The sequence below is a fragment of the Hippoglossus stenolepis genome, chromosome 11, assembly GCF_022539355.2.
Source record: "Hippoglossus stenolepis isolate QCI-W04-F060 chromosome 11, HSTE1.2, whole genome shotgun sequence".
Taxonomy (NCBI): Eukaryota; Metazoa; Chordata; class Actinopteri; order Pleuronectiformes; family Pleuronectidae; genus Hippoglossus; species Hippoglossus stenolepis.
This window is the reverse complement of record NC_061493.1, coordinates 18,287,100-18,303,186: the sequence shown is the minus strand read 5'-3', so window position 1 is coordinate 18,303,186 and position 16,087 is coordinate 18,287,100. Positions and strand designations below refer to the sequence as shown.

The 16,087-nt window shown below is 40.0% G+C and overlaps 2 long non-coding RNA genes and 2 other non-coding genes across 4 annotated transcripts; 3 read left to right on the top strand and 1 right to left on the bottom strand.

The window, feature by feature from the left end:
- Positions 1-619: 619 nt before the first annotated feature.
- Positions 620-1,585, top strand: LOC118117594. Its single transcript, XR_004697814.2, has 4 exons — positions 620-906; positions 1,078-1,107; positions 1,333-1,386; positions 1,484-1,585. It is a non-coding gene; the product is annotated as an uncharacterized LOC118117594 (long non-coding RNA).
- LOC118118441 lies at positions 943-1,009 on the top strand. The gene has a single exon (XR_004697923.1). It is a non-coding gene; the product is annotated as a small nucleolar RNA SNORD78 (small nucleolar RNA).
- LOC118118437 lies at positions 1,191-1,263 on the top strand. Its single transcript, XR_004697919.1, has one exon. It is a non-coding gene; the product is annotated as a small nucleolar RNA SNORD47 (small nucleolar RNA).
- An 11,733-nt stretch (positions 1,586-13,318) lies between the features above and the next one.
- LOC118117592 lies at positions 13,319-14,271 on the bottom strand. Its single transcript, XR_007034703.1, has 3 exons — positions 14,067-14,271; positions 13,682-13,750; positions 13,319-13,532 (listed from the first exon to the last, which is right to left on the bottom strand). It is a non-coding gene; the product is annotated as an uncharacterized LOC118117592 (long non-coding RNA).
- Positions 14,272-16,087: the final 1,816 nt, after the last annotated feature.

Here is a 16,087-nt window from a genome sequence, read left to right as displayed (position 1 = left end):
ACTTTAGTGGCCATTTTCCACATTTTCCACATTTTTACTTTGAAGTACTTGTCGTAGGGCTTTCATCAGATCAACTTCAAATTGAGATGAGTGTCATCTAAACAAGATGGAGATAAAAACTAACTCAAAGATCGATTTTTCGTCACACGGTGTGACCGTGGCATGGCGTCAAACCGTGTAAACATTGAGGTGTGGCGAAGGATCATCCTTCGCCAAAGGAGACGATGTTGTCATAACTACAGTGTGCATTGTCCTATCACTGCCAAACTTCTGTCTCATGATCAGAGATCAAGCCTGAACAGCTCTATGTGTCAATATTTCCTCAGTGTCATAGCGCCACCTACTGATTCACCATGAAACAGGAATTACTTTGTGAATCCACTCTGCATTATCCTACCGGACCCCAAATGCTGACCTATAATCACAATCCAGACCTGCACAGCTCCACATTTTTTCACTTTATATCAAATAAAAGGTATGTAGTTAGGCTAGAACTGCAGGATTTAATTGGGATACCTATTCATAATGTAAACTTATGTTGAGTGGAAATAAAAGTCAAATTGGAAAATGCATGAATTGGAGTAAATTCATTTACAACTGACACCAGCTCCATTTGCTGGTTGAACTCCACCTCATCTGGGTCTGAGCAAGCAGCTCTGGTTCATTAGTTGGGAACTTGGTTGGTTTTAGTGAACCTCATGATCCCTGTAGTCTGACCTTGTGATGACTAGATGACGACTGACTTGAAACCATGGAGTCTTGTTATATTAGCTCTATCTGATTTGGTCAACGTAGAAAGCTTCACCCCATGTATGTTGTGCATACTCATCTTATGCTGTTCTGTCGTCTGCAGGTTCTGATCGCTCTCTGAGATCCGACTGAACGGCCAAGACGAGGTTGACTGAGGTGAGAATTCAGAGAATTGCAAAATGGCTTTTGCTGGTTCAGTGATGTCTTTAACAAATGTCTGACCTGAACTTGTAATGTGGACAACATTGTTGCTGAGTAACCTGCAAACTTGAAGCTTAATAGACCAATCACTGACTTGTAATAAGGGTATTTCTGTCTCTTCTCCAGGAAAAGGCTGCATCTCTTGGGCTGACCTTGGTAAGTATTTCAAAGTCTATGACAAAGTGCCAATGTTGGTTTGATAGAAAATATTGACATGAAAATCTGCTTAAATGGACCACTACCTGTGATGACAAGATTCTGCCAAATGATATCTCTTGATTATACCTTACCGTTCCATATTTCTCTGAGGTTGTGGTCTAAAACAAATGTTTTGTTACTTGATACCTGGTTTTATTTTAAAAGACTTGTTTCTTTCCACAGAAAGCAGATGTAATGTCCTCTGGCCCTCAGACAGCCTGATGTTTTACTCTAAAGGTAAGTACAAGCTTGCCAGAGTACAATATCTGAGTCGTGATGATATCAAATAGACTTTATTGTTCTGGATATTAAAACAAAGCTGCCTCTTTTTCAGATTCTGTGGTATTATGGCGACCGGAGTTTGACCTGCAGACAATTTAATATCTCTTGGCAAATGTGTTTTCAACATTGTTGCAATAAAATACTCAAAACGAAATATTGATGTTGTTTTTTTGGAAAAATATGGAAATTGTGTTTTAAAGTATAATTGACTCAACTACAAAGCTGGTCAGTGATTGGAAGTCTTCATTGTGCCAGAAATCAATGATAAAATGCAATGTGATTGCAAAAATGTAAACAAGACTCATTTTAACTTAAGTAGGTTACTTAAGTCAGTTTGTAGGGATTATGCAAAACCTCAACTGATAGCCATGAAATAGTGTGGGGTCAGGCATGTCTCAAAGAACCTGTTACATTTGTGTGGATCTGGGGTATTTGATGTAACGTTAGGAAGTTTTTTTGCCTCTTACTGATCTCAAAAGAATTTGGCTATGGGGTAATTTGTCTGATGTGTGGGAAATGAGATTATTTTTTTTATATTGAATGTGCTTAGTTTTTAATCAGTTACAACCTAAGCCTTAAGCTCATCTATTGAATGGGCCTTGTTTTTCTGTTTAATTTTCATGTGCACTTTCAGGTTCCAGCTTTCAATTATAAAAATTGACATGGCAAGAAATCAACAGCATGAACAAATGCGTGATTCTTAAACTCTTCAAGCTAACAGCTACTCATAATGAACCCAACAATAAATCAATGTCAAATAAAGACAGTAGGCAAACTGATCCCTTTTTTTTTATTGCGGAGAACATTTCTTGAGCACGTGCTCGTCTCTAGACTTCTGAGGACACGCATTGACATGATTCATTCTCTAACCTTTACCATTGCAACTAAATACCTAACCTGAATCTACTTATAGCCCAAATCTACCTCTAACTCTAAAATCAAGTCTTAACCCTCAAACAACCCATTGACTGTGAGGACCAGGCAAAACCGCCCCACAATGATGAATTGAACCAAGATGGGCCATTATAACTAGATAGACATGCACACACACACACACACACAGAGCTATGCTTCAGACTTTACCTTGACTTCCATTCATAATGGACAGCCTAACGTAATCCTTCTACCTTAACCTGACAACAATCCACATCTGATCTTTAACCTTAACCAGGAACACAGAAATGAAGTTTGGCCTCATCAGGACTGAGCTTTGGTCCCGTCAGGTCTACTGGTCCTGACAAGGTCAATGTTTATACTGGAAAAGACCTACAAATTTGTACACACACAAAATCACATATTGATTAACAGACATTTTCTGAGATAAGATTGTATGTGTGTGGGTGTATTAGCTTAAAAAATGTGTTCCAGTAAAAAACATACAGGAGTGAGAACTACCATTAAGGCAGTTTTAGTATTTCAGCCGGTGTTTATGTGTCATTTCGCTGAGCAGTGTTTCACTTCGCCCACCCTTGTGGTCTATTTGCGGGTGGCAACCGACATCAAGGTGCATTAGCGCCATCTACTGTTTAAATCACGATGGTTGACAAAGATTAAAATAAAAGAATTGTGACGAAAAGAAGAAAGAAAATTCACATAAAAGAAAATAAATCACTACAAAGGCATGAAGTTGATTGTGTGGTTTTATTCTAATTAGACATCAAAGCCGTGTGAGAGGTATATAGGCCGTGTGAAAGGTATATAGGCACACACAGCTTCATCACTTCAGTCACATTAACCTATTGTGAGGAGCACTTGGCTAAAATCTTTGCGTGATTACAGAGATTAACACTTTGTTTCTAAAGATTTTAACATTTTGCCGAAACGGACATCAGCTTCCCTGGATCAAACCTAAGTAAGTTGAATTTTTTCCAGCTGACACTTGTTGAATTAAGCAGATTAAGTATGTTATTACAATGTTGTTACAATTTGAGCTTGATGGGAGTAAAACGTTGAGAAAAGATATTTTCATGTGTCATTAGTAGTTTTATCTTCTATATATTTTACTTAGTGTACAATGTGGGCATGATTTTGAATCGTGAACAATAAATATGTAGACATAGTGTTAGGAGTATAGTAATAGAAGAGAGAAATATTTATCGGCCTGTAATGAATCTTTGATTGAAGCAGTACTTTTAGTATTGGCTGATTTTCAAGATTAAAACGACTGAGGTTGATGAACTGGCTGTAAACATTTCTGCTACATACATGGGAACTGTCTGTTTGTGTGAGAGCATACGTGGCTTTGTGTCTAACTTCCTTCTTTTCTATTCTCCTGACAAGTGTGAAAAATCAACAGGAGAACTATTCTGTCACCATGTCTCAAAACAGTGAGTTAGAAATCAGTGTAGGAGACCTGATCCCCTCCCCCACTACACAGTACCAGGCACAGACAATCCTGGGCAATGGCGTCTATGGAGTGGTCATCCAATGCAGGAATGTGACCACCGATGAAACGGTGGCTTTAAAAATGATCAAAAGCATGGAAAACATTGACTGCGCCAAGGAAGAGGAGGTCACCCTTCAAGCCATGAAGGCGCTCCACTCAGACAGGTTCAACATCGTCAGATTCAACGAGTCATTCACCTACAAGGGACATTACTGTCTTGTGTTTGAGCACCTGGATATGGATCTGCAGAAATTCAAGCAGATCAGCCCGGGTCAACACCTTCAGCTGAAGCAGATCCGCCCCATTCTACAGCAGGTTTGTTTTTTAAACTCAAGCTCTTACACTAACTGCTTTGTAGGGTGAAGGGTAAACTTGGTCGCTAAAATGTGTCTGTTATAGTTGTTGTTGAGGAAATAACTCTGTAGCTCATGATTATTATTATGTTTTTCACGATTTCAGCTGGCTACATCCTTGGAATTTCTGAACAGTGCAGGGATCATTCATGCAGATTTGAAGCCAGATAACATCATGTTGGTGGATCATGTCAGGAAGCCACTCAAAGTTAAAGTCATTGACTTTGGTTTAGCCTTCGATGATCCTGAGGAACAGATCGGTGATCTCCTCCAGCCTTTGTGGTACAGGTAGGTAACTGACAGCACATCTGTATACCTGGGACAGCTGTGTTTGCTGTAATTAATTAGACAAGACCTGTACGCTGGCATGTCAGGTTTATGTCTCAGAAAGGGACAGTAACATATTGACAGTAACAAGGAGTTTAGTACATTTTAAAACCTCAGTAATATGTTTGTGTTTCTTATCCTAAGATCTCCTGAGGTTCTGTATAAAGAGCCTTTCAGGCGGCACCATCGATGTATGGTCTCTCGGCTGTATTGCTGCTGAGCTGTCTACGGGCAGACCACTGTTCCCAGCCTCTAATGAGAATGAATTGGTCAGTATCTGCACTTAAATCACAACAAACACGTACAGTTCTGCCGTGATGTTTGTGTATTTTTAAATCCACACACTTGATTATTATAGTGAGAGGGTTTCCAGTAGAAGTTCACTGATTTCTACTATTTTACTAATGAGACAAATCAGAGACACTTCATCCATATGTCTCAGTAATAGAAGTGCACCTGATGTACATGATCAACAATGTAAACTTGAAGTTAACTAACTCTCACAATGTTGTGTTTTCTCCACAGATGAGGCAATTTGCGTTTGCAATTAGAGATCCAGAGCATGAAGGAAACTTCCTACCTCATGCGTTCTGGCCAAGACGCTGGATGGAAGCCAGATTTATGGTAAGAAAGTAGTTTACAACCACTTAGCTGGCTCCACTAGCTCACTAATTATGGTGTCTTTCCTTCAGTCTGTGTTTCTTTCCCCTGTGCCATCCACTGCAAACTATCTCAATGAAACAATTCTTCATTTCAGTCAATAGTTTCAATTCTCGTTTGTGATCAACAGCCTGGATGAATTTATAACAGCACAACGTTTTCATAATCCAAACACGAGGACATGTAACAATGTTGGTTTTCCTCATCTTGTTAAAGGGGACTCATCCGCTCTGGGTAGAAGACGTCCAAGCTGAACACTGTGACCTGCAGTGCTTTTTGGACCTAATGACTCAGATGCTGATGATGAGTCAGTTAAGAAGAATTACCCCCAGCAGAATTCTGCAGCATCCTTTCATCACGATGAGCCACCTTCAGGGTTCATACAGAAACAGCCTCTAGTAAGTTTGTGCTTAGATGGTCTGTGTAAGTCTGTGCTGATAGACATGGGTACAAAATATCAGAGATATAAGGTGATTAAGGTGTTTGGCTCAGCAGTTTCATTTGTCTTCCAGTGCGAAGTCATGTAAGGATCTGATGGACATCTGTCAGGATCCGAGCTCTGACGATGGAGGACATGGAGACCAGGTGATCCTTCAAATGTCCCTGAATGAGGACGCCTCCAGCAGCACTGCCAGCCCAGCCAAGGAGCGCAGCCCTGCTGGGATGACAGATGAGAAGCATTCAAAAATGAATGCAAAGCGTGGCAACAGGTGAGTGTTTGAAATATCTTCCTGTCTTGATCATTTTATATTGTAGAAGAACAGTTCAACATTTTGGTAAATATTCTTGTTTTTTGCTCAGAGTTTAATGGGAAGAATGATAAAACTCTCATTAACTATGGATCTGCAGCCAAGTGCAGTTTAGAATGTGCACTTTTAGAAATGTCAAATCACTGCTTTAAGATCAAGAATTAAATTATTTTCTTATCCACATCACAGACCAGAAGACTCCCAAGCAATGGTGAGAAGGAGTGAACGACTGGCAGCCATTCGAGGCACAAGTGGGCAAACGGGACCAATCAGGTGCCAGAGGAGGAGAAAAAGACACAATCCCACAGCCAATGGCAACCCCTCGACGAAGAAGACAAACGTGAGCCTCAGAAACGGACGGACCTTGTGAGAGGCCACAAAATGTCAGAAGCTGAGGGACGAAGAGGAGGTGCCAGTGTTGGACAAAACGTGACGGACACAGGAAGTGAAGCGTTTGTCCTTGGCGCAGTGCGCAAAACGCATGCAACGTGGAGACGTGCACTTGTTCAATGATCGCTCTCTCCACTAACCGCAACAGGCTTCAAACTGCCTGTGCTCGGGCCCGTTAGTGCTACAACGTAGCCCTAGTTTACTGTTGTTTTTAAAGTGAGTTTGGATTATTCAAAGTCTCCACTTAGAAAGCACTTGTTAGAAGAAGCAAAAATTCTTTTAACCTCAAATGAGTGTGTGACAAACAGAAAACCACACATGTCAATATCTGATTCATTTTTTTTATTTTGCATTAATACAAAAAAAAGTATTTGTTCTGTGAGACAGACGATTAGTAATATAGATTTCATATCATGGCAGTTACTGCAAAGCTTGTTTGATGGACAGCTCAAGTGGTACTTCTGGTTTCCATCACACTGATCACTGAAGTTTCTCTGCAGGACGTGGGATCTTTTCAAGCTTCTCTTTTAAGATTGCGGTGCTAAACAGCAGGAGAGAAAGAGATGCACAATTATTTTTCAAACAACAAACCACTGCTAAGTTATTATTAATCTTCTCATCAAAAGGTAGTTTCTGAATATATTGCACAAAACACAGGAGACGGAAAACACAAACATAAAACAAGTTTACCCTTCCCAAAAAGTCAAATCTTCCTGGATATCTTCTATCCGGACATCTTTCACATCCTCTAGCTCTTCTCTGTAACAAAAAGAGAAAAGCATTATTATTCACAGAAAATCATCTCCCTGAACTGAGCTACATTTTTGCATAACAAACATGTAGGATTGCTTGGCTTTGGAAGAGTTGTGTGCTGAGTGACGTTTAAAAAAAAACTAAATCACTAAAATTTCAAACAGGATCAAAAGTTTTGCTCTCTCTCTCTCTCTCTCTCTCTCTCTCTCTCTCTCTCTCTCTCTCTCTCTCTCTCTCTCTCTCTGCACTCTAACAGTCTGATGAGAAAACACCATATGAATCATGGACCTTCTTACAAATCTAGAGAAGCTCCGCGTCCATCATCTTACCTGATGAGGAAGCTGTCTGCGATCATCTGTCTCCAGAGTGGCTGCATCAGAGGAAGTGAAGGTGGTGATGAGCAGGAAAACCTGCAGACACAACACGGCCAGCAGTAACTTTTTGTCCATGACTGATAAACTGAAGCGTCTGATGCAGCTGGGAATCACACACACTCTTTATAGTCACTGCCCAACAACGACTTCCATGTGAAAAAAGAGGAACCAGCAACGGAATAACACAACATTATGTCATCAGCAAGATTTCACTATTTATTAAGCTGAACTTTCACAATCATATTATGCAAAAAAATATGTTAAATTAAAATGTCTAAAAGCACGGCAACTTAACTTAGAAGTGATGACATTTAACAGCTCACATTAAGCAGCAAATTTAATGAGTGATTAATTATATCCAGTAATTGATTTAAAAACCTTTTGTGTAAATGGTTTAAATACAAATGTAATTATAAATATTGAATAGATCTCCTTCCAGGGATGAACATTGGAAATTAATAGATGCCACAAATTCAGTGATGCATTGCATCAGATAATTGCTGTGCAATTCTCTATGTATTTTATTCGTCCCTATATTAAAATAGGTAAAATGAAAGAATACATATCATCTGTTTAAGATCAGTTAACCAGAAATTTGATTGTAATTCAAAAATAGATGTAGCAATCTGTCTTACTTCATCTGTCTTACTAAATGATAACATTACTGAAAAACTGGTCCCCTCTGCCCCTTCACTTGCAAAACATTATACATGGATGGATTACTACATACATCTTACATGCAATGATTGCATATTGGTATTTAGTATATTGTGGTATTTAGCGTTGGGTATCATATGTGCAGAGTGTTAGTATCTGTCGTGATAGAAAAGCATGAGCCTGATAGCTTCTTTTCATCTACTGAAGGAAAACTGACCAGTAGCATAACACTAAAAATGACAAAGAACGGCTACAAGAGACACACAAAATGACAAAGAGGAACAACCGAACCGATAGTATTTGTATTTGCGTGATGTGAAGTCAGTGTGTGGTCTTCAACAGAAACACGTTGTAGTGGAAATTTATCTTGAGATGTGAAATAATGAGTTTCTCAGACCGGAGTTGTCTTTGAGTTTTAATTATTATCTCTGCAGAGGGTTACACAGTCAGCAACAAGGCTTCAGAGTGCAACCATGAGTAGTTAAAAAGGAAGGTTTTTATACAATTTGATGAACAGGAAACAAGACAGAAAGAAGACAGGAAATGTCTGCTGTGTGGCATCACTTGCTACAGAAAATTAAAGATCAAACCCAGGAACAGTTTGAATAAAGGTCAGAGGTGAAAATTTAAACCAAAGACATGAACTTTGAGATGGCATCCTTCAAGTGCACAGAAAATAGTCAAAACAGTAGTAGACATTAGTCAGTGATTCCACCATTCACGCCCACTTTTGATCATACAATGATCACAGAAAATAACCAAGAAACACCATAAACATCCAAATCATGAAAAATATCAAAGAGTCTACAACCCTTTGCACTTTACACGTACGTGAGGTCAACATCCACCATGGAGGTTCTGGTATCATTTTGTATGGCGATGAGGACACAATAGGTAACCGCTGCTGTTTTTGTGCAAAGAAAAAGTACTTTCCCATAATTCAGCAAGCATATAAAAAAATGGAAGGTGTAGGAGGAAATCAGGTACACAACATCATCATTATCACACAAGTCTGTGGACCCAGAGGTGGAGAGGACGGAGGATCACACCAATAATGAGGGATGAGTGCAAGAAAGAATCTCATAGGTGAAAGATTAGACCTGGTTCGTTTCTCATCCTCATGGACATCAGCACCAGGCAGGACGCTTTGTCCATGTGAGACCTGTATTCAAGCGACACTTTAGCTAGTTTAGAGTGTGCCGTTCTCTGGTTTACAGCTCCCACCACTGGCTGGATGATATGCACAGGTGTGTTGCACATCCATACCTAGATGAAAACCGAGTTGTTTGACAGCTTCGTTTACAGTGTCTGCCATTATCTGGAAATTCTGCTAGGAATTCCCCATCGTGGAATAATGTCTGTTAACAACCAGCCTTCAAGTGACCACACTTGCAGTTTGTTTGAGGCAGGAAAACTTCTTGGCTGACCACATGTCGACCATCACTACAAGCAGTGAGATTTACCTTCAGTGGTGATAGCTCTGTATGAAGTCCATCATCAGATATTCCCAAAAGTTTAAGTTGGTGGTGGGTGTGGTGCCTGGCTGGTTGTCACCTGGCCTACTGACATTGTGTGTGGCGCAGACTACACATATACCTGACATTTAGATGATCTTTACGTGAGCTAACTTAGCGTAATGAGGGTAGAAATGTTTAGGCAAGCATGGTTTGTTGTCAGGACCATACCACACACCAGTTGAACATAGCACTAGAGGTCTTTTCATAGGGAAATCTCAGGAGGTGACAGTGGACTGTACTGCAGAGAGAGAGGACATATCAGAAGTGATAAATACTGTCTGTGTATGAAAAAGAGGATGTAGCGTATCAGATATAGCGTGACAGCTTGTGTGTTTGAAGGAAGTGGTAATGAAACATAAGCTTTGCAGCAACATCTGCTTTGTCATTTCCCTAAAAGATTTTACATCAAAGTGGCACGTGTATATGTAACCCACATTTACGCTGGCAAAAGTCTTTGAGGAGCAAAATGGCAACCAGAAGATCTGTGATAGGGCTTTAGCAGTATTACTATCTTTACCAGAAAGATGTGAGAAGTTTCCTGTTTTGCCAAATAGCGCGAAAATCATGAGGATTACACAGATATATCTGCAGTCAGTGTAGACTGTGAGTGTTTTACCATTAGCTAGTTGCGTAACTTCCACGTGAGTGCAATAAACTGCTGCCTGAGCTGAGAGGTGATGAGGAAGAGAACTACGAGAGGAAAACGTGCTGTCTGAACAAACAGAAGAACCAGCGTTGCCAAAAGAGACAGGGTCACTGGGGTGGACCATCTGTACATAGTCAAGTCAGAGTTAGAAAGGAAGGTTCGTCAGAAAGGTCAAGTCGTGGAGAACACTGGACTTGAAGTTCAGAAACACAGTTGCGTTCTTTCCCATCGTCAAAAATGACATTGGATAAGTCTGGCGAAAAGCTTTGTGCGCTCGTCAGGCGGAATTTTGGAAAACAGCGGTGTGTGGGTTCTGTGAGCTAATATCCGATGGGGCGATTACAGCGTCATTCACAGCCTTCAAACCTGCACCATCACCACTCAGTAGGTTGACCTTTGTCTTTAGTTTTGCCTTAAACATTGGAGTGCGGACAGGCAGGTGGAGCAGGGAGGCAATTACCAGCACCAAAAGGATTAAAAACAGAGGCATATCCCTCCACCGCCCTGTATCTGGGTGGATATTGTTGTTTACATGGTCGATAATCAGATTTTGGACTGATTTTGGCTGATCCATTTCTGATAGGCCCACATCGTATTGTCTTTTGCCCACAGTGTTTTCGGTCGATCTGAAACTACAGGAGAAACATCAGAGAGGGGCTGGACAGCATGGCATAGAGAATGAAGGTTGGAGAAAACTTTTGAGTCAAATCTTTACACTGGTTGAATACATTACGTCGAAAGTAGTTGTAGGTTGCCATTCAGCGGCAGCCTGTGATCAGCAAATGGGCCTAAGTAGTGCCACTGATGTCATGGGACTTGAAGCGAAATGTGAGCTGGAATTAGAGGCCATGGCTTGCCAACTGCTGGTCGGTGGAGTTCAAACTGGCAGCTGCACTTCTGGAACAAGTCCCAAACATATTGGACACATTCAGAGAATCTCGGGAAAGGCAAGCAGAGATTCATGAAACGTGATCCTGGTGTGTCTGTCACGGCATGAGGTGTAGTGCAATGAATCAGTGTGCATAAAATCTGAAAAAGAGGTGACAAGAGAAGCGTGACATGAAGTAGATCGGTTGAGAAGGTATTTTATAGGAAAAATGCCACTGATACCACAAGCAGCTGCTCATATTGGGGTTTTTGTGACATGAGAAAAAAGAGGTAGAGAAGGACCATGTGTGCATTAACTCCATCAGGAGGATACCAAATTGAGAAACTTATTCATCAAATCTCTTCCTAATAGATTAATTGGGGCAACAGAGAACAGAAAATCATGTTCAAACCTTATGGGATGTTTTGTGAAATTTTCCTTTCGTTTGCTGTTGAACCTTGAGAGAAAATAAACCCTCATTTCAGGGGAATGTGTGTAAATCAGACATCTAACAAGGTAACCTGCCAGAGTTGACCATGGTTGTGTTTTGTGACCATTAACACACAGTTCGAAATTGAGCATTTCTTAAAAGAAAACTGTCATTATTGTATTTAACATTATGTGTGTGTGTGGTTAGTACAGCAAGCTGTTTCTTCATTGCATAGCGTGTGTGTGTGTTTCACTTGCCGCCCACTGCCTCTCTCTCAGCAGGGTAGGCAAGTCATCTTCTCTCCGCCTGCTCCCCCTCACTTCCTGTATTTCCAGTCAGCAGTGAAAGTTCTTGTCACCCGTCCCCCGTCCGTCCTCTTTGCCCGCTGGTAAGTCCCTTGCCCAATGCTGCTGTCTGCAGATGAAACACTCATCTCTGCCCAGTGGAGGGCGTCGGGGAAGCCTCATCACGGCCGCGGCCATAGCCATGGCCATGTCCGTCCTCTCTTCCTGGTAGTGAAGTTAGCTCTGCTATGCCACCATCTTGCCTACAGACTACCAGTGCTGGCCCACAGCCTGCATCTTGGTTAGCTAGTGCTTTCTGGAATATTGATTTTTCTGTGGAGTTTCAACCTGTTTAATGCAACAAACTTCCTAATTATTGAATACTTTAAATTGTCTTGTTTGAGCCTTTCTGGATTTGCCTTTTATTGAAATAATCTGTCCTGCAGCTTTACTAAAGTGACGGACACTTTTCATCAACTTAAGCGATATATAGAATTAAAAAGGCAGTCGATTGTTCTCTATGTTAAATCACAGTGTTCGTACAAGCAGGTATTTGAAGAGAGTTGGTGGAGCATCAGGAATCCAAAGCAGAGTTTAAGCGAGCTGAAACCAAACTGCAGGGAAGGGTAGGCCTTGCGTGTCTGATTGATACTCACTGTGTTTCATTCCCTCTCAGATCCTGTGTGTCGACCGATGCACAACAGACTAAATACATTGTTATGTGTCGACGTAGTTCACAATACCGGCGAGCTGCGTCTGGTGTGAATCAGCTGGTGGGCGGGAGGTGAGGAAAACTGGCTTCATGCTTTGTCTGCCACGGTGGAAACGCACGATTAATGACGATCAACACTTCATCAAGTACTTCAGTTTTGAGGGGTCTAACATTCTGCTTTAATGTTTTCTACTTATACCGTTTATTACTTAATTTCAGGGAAATATTGTGCCTCACTTTATTTCATATCTATTAGACAAAACCACATATAAAAATACATTATTTTCATATAAAATATATAAAATAAAACTCTGTAATTTATTAGGATGCATAACAAAGCACAACGATATTATTACTGCTGTTAAAATAAATATATCAAAACTAATACTACTCCATCTTGTGAATACTTTATGCCAAACATGGAGAATCAAATAATGAGATTCTTTTCACTGAACTACAACGATAGCTGTATCTCTGAGAACTAAAATGTTTGTTTTAATTAGATGATATCAAACTGTTTAGTATTGATATAAACAGAGTCAGACAGGAATAGAAAAAGGATTTCTCGTGTCATTTTACATGTGTATAGTGTGAAATTTAGGATGTAGTTCAGTATTCTACAGGACAGCTCCCTCTGTTGGTTAATGTTTAATTTACTGTTGTTTTTAAAGTGAGTTTGGATTATTCAAAGTCTCCACTTAGAAAGCACTTGTTAGAAGAAGCAAAAATTCTTTTAACCTCAAATGAGTGTGTGACAAACAGAAAACCACACATGTCAATATCTGATTCATTTTTTTTATTTTGCATTAATACAAAAAAAAGTATTTGTTCTGTGAGACAGACGATTAGTAATATAGATTTCATATCATGGCAGTTACTGCAAAGCTTGTTTGATGGACAGCTCAAGTGGTACTTCTGGTTTCCATCACACTGATCACTGAAGTTTCTCTGCAGGACGTGGGATCTTTTCAAGCTTCTCTTTTAAGATTGCGGTGCTAAACAGCAGGAGAGAAAGAGATGCACAATTATTTTTCAAACAACAAACCACTGCTAAGTTATTATTAATCTTCTCATCAAAAGGTAGTTTCTGAATATATTGCACAAAACACAGGAGACGGAAAACACAAACATAAAACAAGTTTACCCTTCCCAAAAAGTCAAATCTTCCTGGATATCTTCTATCCGGACATCTTTCACATCCTCTAGCTCTTCTCTGTAACAAAAAGAGAAAAGCATTATTATTCACAGAAAATCATCTCCCTGAACTGAGCTACATTTTTGCATAACAAACATGTAGGATTGCTTGGCTTTGGAAGAGTTGTGTGCTGAGTGACGTTTAAAAAAAAACTAAATCACTAAAATTTCAAACAGGATCAAAAGTTTTGCTCTTGCAGCTCTCTCTCTCTCTCTCTCTCTCTCTCTCTCTCTCTCTCTCTCTCTCTCTGCACTCTAACAGTCTGATGAGAAAACGCCATATGAATCATGGACCTTCTTACAAATCTAGAGAAGCTCCGCGTCCATCATCTTACCTGATGAGGAAGCTGTCTGCGATCATCTGTCTCCAGAGTGGCTGCATCAGAGGAAGTGAAGGTGGTGATGAGCAGGAAAACCTGCAGACACAACACGGCCAGCAGTAACTTTTTGTCCATGACTGATAAACTGAAGCGTCTGATGCAGCTGGGAATCACACACACTCTTTATAGTCACTGCCCAACAACGACTTCCATGTGAACAAAGAGGAACCAGCAACGGAATAACACAACATTATGTCATCAGCAAGATTTCACTATTTATTAAGGTGAAATTTTACAATCATATTATGCAAAAAAATATGTTAAATTAAAATGTCTAAAAGCACGGCAACTTAACTTATAAGTGTTGACATTAAGCAGCAAATTTAATGAGTGATTAATTATATCCAGTAATTGATTTAAAAACCTTTTGTGTAAATGGTTTAAATACAAATGTAATTATAAATATTGAATAGATCTCCTTCCAGGGATGAACATTGGAAATTAATAGATGCCACAAATTCAGTGATGCATTGCATCAGATAATTGCTGTGCAATTCTCTATGTATTTTATTCGTCCCTATATTAAAATAGGTAAAATGAAAGAATACATATCATCTGTTTAAGATCAGTTAACCAGAAATTTGATTGTAATTCAAAAATAGATGTAGCAATCTGTCTTACTTCATCTGTCTTACTAAATGATAACATTACTGAAAAACTGGTCCCCTCTGCCCCTTCACTTGCAAAACATTATACATGGATGGATTACTACATACATCTTACATGCAATGATTGCATATTGGTATTTAGTATATTGTGGTATTTAGCGTTGGGTATCATATGTGCAGAGTGTTAGTATCTGTCGTGATAGAAAAGCATGAGCCTGATAGCTTCATTTCATCTACTGAAGGAAAAACTGACGGCCAGTAGCATAACACTAAAAATGACAAAGAACGGCTACAAGAGACACACAAAATGACAAAGAGGAACAACCGAACCGATAGTATTTGTATTTGCGTGATGTGAAGTCAGTGTGTGGTCTTCAACAGAAACACGTTGTAGTGGAAATTTATCTTGAGATGTGAAATAATGAGTTTCTCAGACCGGAGTTGTCTTTGAGTTTTAATTATTATCTCTGCAGAGGGTTACACAGTCAGCAACAAGGCTTCAGAGTGCAACCATGAGTAGTTAAAAAGGAAGGTTTTTATACAATTTGATGAACAGGAAACAAGACAGAAAGAAGACAGGAAATGTCTGCTGTGTGGCATCACTTGCTACAGAAAGAGTGAATCAAACCCAGGAACAGTTGCACAGATAAAGGTCAAGAGGAGGTGAAATTACCAAGTAAGGGCATGAACTTTGAGATGGCATCCTTCAAGTGCACAGAAAATAGTCAAAACAGTAGTAAGACATTGATCAGTGGAATTTTCCATTACACTCCCCACTTTTGATCATACAATGATCACAAGAAAATAGTCAAGAAACACCATAATAAACATCAAATCATAGAAAAATATCAAAGAGTTCCAACCCATGCACTTTACGCACGTAGAGGGTCAACATCCACCATGGAGAGGTTCTAGAACATACGCTGCATGGCGCATGAGGACACACAGGTAACCGCTGCTGTTTTTGTGCAAAAGAAAAAGTACTTTCCCATAATTCAGCAAGCATATAAAAAGAAAATGGAAGGTGTAGGAGGAAATCAGGTTACACAACATCATCATTATCACAAGTCTGTGGACGGAATTGGAGAGGACTGGAGGATCCACACCAATGTGGGGGATGAGGCAAAGAGAATCTCATACAAGGTGAAAGATTAGACCTTGTCTGTTTCTCATCCTCATGGACATCAGCACCAGAGGCAGGACCTTGTCCATGTGAGACCTGTGTCTTCAGAGCACTTGCATTTGGGTTTTGAGTGTGCCGCTCTTCGCTCCACAGCTCCACCACTGGCTGGATGATATGCACAGTGTGTTCGCACATCCATACCTAGATGAAAACCGAGTTGTTTGACAGCTTGCTTACGAAGTGTC